Raw genomic sequence first — 6702 nt, 5'->3', positions numbered from 1 at the left:
GCCTGCGACGGTCCGTCCTGCTGCTCCGTCACAGAGTTCAGAGACTCAATTCCACGAAAGGGTCTGTGACGGTCCGTCGTGACCACGACGGTTCGTCCTGCAGGTCCGTCGCCAAGTTCAGAGGGTCGATTTCAGTACCCAAATTTCAGAAGTCTAAGTGTTCTGGAACGAGACACCTGCGACGGTCCGTCGTGCCCACGACGGTCCGTCCTGCCATGTCGTCACGAAGTTCAGAGAGTAGATTTCAGTACCCAAATTTCAGAAGTCCAAGTCTTTTGGAACGAGACACCCTCGACGGCCCGTCGTGCCCATGACGGTCCGTCGTGGGTTCCGTCGACTCACACAGTTTTTCCAGAAATAAATTCTGCTGCTCAAAACGACTAAACAGGTCGTTACAAATTCGTCCATGACTAAAGGAGTAAATGCATTCTATGCACGATTAATAAAAAATAAAAGTAAAGAAAATAATAAAACTACTTTGGTCAATAAATAAAAATTGCCTAATTTACTTGAAAATAAGCAATATACATGTGAAAGTAGAGTTTTGTATAATATGGGTCACATAAAATATGGTCAGAAAGAATCATTTGAACTAGACATAAACTTTATGCTAATAAATCGAAACCTCAAAATTTATTTAACTATGTTATTAGGGGCGGAAGAGAATACTTTAAGGGTTAGGATTAACCCAATAGTTTTTAAGTAGACAATGCATTTATATTAGAAAATACATCAAATGTGTACAAAAAAATTCATCATGGAAAGTATAGACTTGATAAAATGTAAAATTATAATGTAGTTTATCTCACAAAATACATTTTTTCTCTAGTAAAACTTCTCATGGAACATATGTCTAAATTTGATTTTTTTTCTACATAAAAACATAATATACAATAGGGTACAACACAAATTGTAAACTAGGTTTTAACCTAAAAACATCTTTCAAATGCATGAGTTTTGAGCATGATGGTTTAAGCATACCCATACAAAATCAATTTGAAAAAAAAAACATTAAACTCATAAAATCAAGCCCATTTTTATTTTTTGCATAGAGTCAAATTTAAATTTTAATGAAGTGTGCAGTCATAAATATCACGAGGATCGAATAATGTAGATAACTAAATCATAAAAAGACCGTAAAGGAAATAATAAAAAAAATAACTCTTAGATTCTTCTTACTAATTGCCCATCCATATTCTGTGCTTTGATAAATCAACTTTGCATATAGATTTAAGAAATAATTATCTATACCAGAACATGAACGATCACATAACTCAATGCACTTAATGACTCAATACAATATACATCAAACAAGTTCTAGCAACGGATATACACAGGAACTACGAATCAAACAAACTTCAACTTAAATTATGTGGTAGTGTAAACTTTTAAAATGCATATATACTTATCAAAATTCAGAAAATGCCTAGGTTCAACAAATAAGTGAAATGTTGTGGCAAGTTCAAATCAATGTTAAAAAAATTAATAAATCATAGTATCAAGCAATTTACCATGTATTTTGACAACCTATGTTGATTGAATTCGATGTCATAACTGTGTTGTTTTTGATATGTAAGTTTCTACATCAACTGTGGAAGTTTATACAAGCATGAAAATACTCAAGATTAAGTCCAAGTCTAAAGCCTTTTCTCTTTACTTAAAAAATAAATTGTAGTAACAAAGACGCCAAGCATGTCTAGAAGAAGACTTTGAGAAGATACATAAAATAACACAAACATGAAAATTGAAGGACGGTAATAAAGCACAAGAGTCTCACTAAAAAATAATCAAATATAATCAATAAGAAATCCAATCGATTTGGTCTACCAAATATACCTAGATAAAATCTAGAAATATAAAATATCTAAATGAAACAAAAGCAATAATGAATCAAAAATATACCTGAAACATCAAGGCGAACATTGGTCAAACATTGATGAGAAACAAAATCCACACTACTCAAACAATCATTTTCATAAGAAATAAACAATGCTAATATATTCATATTAGAAAAGGCATGATTACAATATTCATCAATATGAGAACAATAAATCTTAAGTTCACGAGCATAGAAATCAAAAGTTAAAATAATTGCTTTTACATACTTAATTAAAATCAGAATTAGATATCCTTACCAGAAACAACCACATTTTCTTGCCCTACCTTTTATTTTGAGTCACTTCAAGTCAAGTTCTAGTCAACCAAAAACTAAAGATTCAGCTCTATGATGATATCAGTCAAAAAATAGAAGAACATAGAAATCCTAAATGAGTAATTAAAACCATAGAATCGATATTCCATTTTGAAGCAAAACCTTCCACATACAATAAATTTAAGTAAATTAAAATTAGTGAGAAAATCTAAGAAGAGAAGAAATGGATATAAACAAGGGAGTACAATTAGAATAAGGAAAGACCCTAACGCAGACCGTCAACTTTGAAGTGAAATATAAATTTGAAGTAGAAAAGAAATTTCGCTTGCATACATACATAAAAGTGAAGGAGGGAATGAAAATAAAAACTATGGGAAGTTAAAAAAAATAGTGAAATTTTAATTATTGATGAGTTGTAAAATTATTCGTATCTTTTATAGACATCTCTTCTAATCGTCGATAGAAATGATTGTATTCATGGCTAATATTCATTTGCCACTGGCTTTTCACTTCAAAAAAATGTATATATCACTGGCAATTAGATTATTGTCGCTAAAAATCGTCACTAAAATTATTTTTGTGTGTAGTATCGCTCACAAGTATAAATAAAACCCGAATAGACCCTCATAAGCCTTATGGTGCATAGAATAACTAAGACTAAAAGAATAAGACACTCAAACCCAAGTCCAAAACAGTTAACCGGGCCTCGAACCCATAATAATAGGATCTAGGCCTCAAACCCAAAGTGGTAGAAGTTGGGCCTCGAATCCAAAATGATAGAATCTAGACCTCGAACCCAAGGTGATTGAATCTAGGCCTCGAAACCAAAGCATTAGTCTCACATTGCAAGTAACGGCCTCGAACTGTAAAACGTCAGCCTCAAGCTGAAATAACAGCCAGACACCATAAATAATCACTACAATCAACCAACTCATAACCTAACTAACAAAAGCCCCAAAGGTGCGTCAATTCCAAGTAGAATCCCATGTCAAGTCTCTATAGGACGCCGCCCACCCTAAGGTATCAACAGAAGGCTCCCAGCCAAGTACAACTTAATCTACAATCGTCGTGATAGCATAAACCTGTAGTAACACCTCCAAATTGCAGAAATAGGGAGAGAGAGGATAGAAGATATACTAAGCCATGAATTCACTTAAACTAAGGCTATTATCACACTCAAGACTGTTTTTCCACTCTAAAAGGATCTAATCTATCCAAAACAACGTCAAGACAAACCAAAGCAACAAAGTTTGAGTCTAAGGCAACACTTGTCTATCGATCTGATGCTATGTTAGTGCAACCAATAGTGTTGTATTAGTGTGAATTTTTGGTCCAGCTATTTTGAATCATTTTCGTGCCATTTAGGTGCAATTGTAATGACATTTTGATAAACTTTTGGTGTTGTTTTTGCGCATTATTGGTGTCTTGATTCTTTTGATGTTGGTAAATACAAGAGACTTGACATTTTTATGCATTGAAATACTTATAATGATATATATTATGTCCTAACTAGCTTTTATTTTACGGAAAAGGATCTAAAATACCTTGAATTATTGAAAATAGTACAAAATTACCCTCCATCCACCTATTGGCTCCAAAATGCCCTTTTCATCCACCTATTGGCTCCAAAATACCCTTGTCATCCACCTTTGAGTTCAAAATTGACCACTTATTTAATGATTTTAAATCTAAACCATTTAAATATTTTTAAAATACTTGATGTTCAACTATTGGTTATAATTTAATTTATTTGTATTATTTATAAACCAAACACCACCCACCCCTTACTAACTAAACTCCACCCAATTAAAATCCAACTGTAATATCAAAATCGTTATAAACACTACTAAAACACGATGAAATTATAGATTAATGAAAATGACATCTAAAATTATTTGAGTCCGAATCGAAGCCCCATTTAAATTTATGTTGAGCTGCTTATTTAGGAGTACACTTTCAATTTGATTCTCTTTCAAGATTGAATTAAAAATTGATGATTAAAGGTAAAGAAGTAATACATTCCGAATTAATTCATGCACTTTTTTAAAATATAATTTTATAAATATTTATGATTTGTTTTACAACTTTTAATATATTATTTTGAAAAAAAGTTATCTATGAAGTAACATCACATAATTGAGATGTAAGAATAATTAAGATGAACATATTCAGAGTTTTAAGTTTATCGGTAATTTTTATTTTGACACTTGAATGTATGATAATTTACTTCTATATATTTTTTTGTCTCAAATTTTTTAGAACACTCAATTGGCAGTAGATATTCTATTGTTGCATTAATAATGTGAGTGATTTATTAATTTGGAGGATTTAATTAGTAATGGATGGGTAGTGGATTGATTTATAAATTATAGTAATAAATTAAATTATAACAAATAGTTGAGCGCCACGTATTTATTAAAATATTTAAATAGTTTAAAAATAAAACCGTTAAATAAGTGGTCAATTTTGGACCAAAAGGTGGATGACAAGGGTATTTTTAGACCCAATAGGTGTGTGGGAAGGGTATTTTGGAGCCAATAGGTGGATGGAGGGTAATTTTATACCATTTCCAATACTTTGAGGGTATTTTAGACCCTTTTCCGTTTATTTTATTCATATCATAATGAAGATATACATATTTCATTTTCAAATTATATTAGTCAAACGTGTAATATTTTTATCTTTAGCATGTATAGTATAATTGCATCATCAACACATATAATATCAAAAAAATTCAAGACAATTTCTCAACACATTGAAATTAAATATACATTCATATCATATCTATTACATGACAAAAATAAACAGATACATTTTTCTATACTATGAGAATAACATATGCTTCTTCGAGCTTACTAGTAATATTTAGTATATTTCATAATTGGAGAAAGTAGAATGGACTAAGGCTATATGATCACTGGGACAATTGATCGAGCATCTTGTGTGCGAGAAACTTGCTTGCAGATAAGCAAGACACCAATATGCATAGCACCCTCCTCGAGTTTAAACAATCTATCTCATAGACTCGACGATGATAAAGACGGCTTTGCAGTCATAAAAATAAATAATTTTACACTTGCCGCACACTTCCATAGAAAGGAGATACATTCTTCAAAAACAACATATGCAATTGAATAAGTTTTACTTCTCTAAAGTCTTTTTATTATGATTTTATTCGTTTCACAAGGAAATCGAAGTTATAAAATTATGGATAGATACAATTGAAGGAAAAGAAAGGGAAGATTTTTTGGCAATGGCAGAAACTTTTCTCTTGACAAGGAAAAGTTAGTTTTGGGATGCAAATGAGAAGTTCAAATAAATTTATCACTACTGTTAGTAGGGATATAAAAAATGTACCAATTATTGAAACATGGAGGACTATTAATGTATCACTAGTATTCGTGCCCACGCGTTATGATTTGACCTATGACGAATATCATACCTACAAATTATTCTACTATTTATTTATTGCGTTAATTTTTTTAGGAATTGTAGGTATGTTTTTTTTTTGCTAAAAATCTTTAAAATGCCAAAATATATATACAAAAAATAAGTGATGAAGATTGTTTTGGTGATATAAAAAGAAGTGATGAAAATTGATGAACAAATAAAAATCTAAAAATATATGGTAACTTACCTTGACAAAATGAAGTTTAGGAGTTTTTTCCCTAATAAATAGTAAGGGGCCGTTTGATTACGGTATAAGAGATATCTTATTCATGTATAAAACAATGTAAGTTATACTATATTTGATAGAAATTTTTGTTTAGGTAGAAAAGTCAACATAACTTATATCATGTTTGGTTGCATTTTTGTAGTCCTACATAATTAATACCAACATAACTTATGAGGGAATCTATGTATAAAGTTATGCAGGGTAGAAGGTGGACTAAGTTATTGGGGTATTAGTTATACATGTATTAAAGTGATAAATTACAAAATTACCCTATTAATTTATTTTATTATTTTTAATTTAAAACTTTATTGTTTTCCTATATATAAGTTTGTTATTTTATTTCTTTTTTTTATATTTAGACCATTTTTATTTCTTTAATTTTTTTTTATTGGGAATTTTATTATTTCCTATCAACATGTGTTGTTTTTATTTCTTATTATACATTGATTATTTTCATTTCAATTTATATACTTATCGTTTTGATTGATTTATGCAAATATAAATATTTTTTTAATATTAGAAATTAATTGTATATTTTTTTAACGATACATATGCTAATCAAATATTAGCATTATATATTATTCAATATATTTCACATTTTACTAGCATGTCTTATTATTTTGTAAATAATATATAATAATAATGTACAACAAGTTTAATATTCAATAGTTAATAATTCATGTGTTGTAATCTCTAAACCTTCCATAACTAAATCCTGCAGGGCTAATACTTGCATAGCTAACCCTGCATAACTCTAACAAGTAACCAAACAATTCCTAAATTTATTTCACCAATTGATTAAATGATTGATAAATTTTAAGAGATCAGTTATATTTAAATATTTATATATATATATATATATATATATATATAT

This window comes from Solanum pennellii, chromosome 5 (assembly GCF_001406875.1).
Source record: "Solanum pennellii chromosome 5, SPENNV200".
Lineage (NCBI taxonomy): Eukaryota > Viridiplantae > Streptophyta > Magnoliopsida > Solanales > Solanaceae > Solanum > Solanum pennellii.
Note: the sequence above shows the minus strand (reverse complement) of the source record.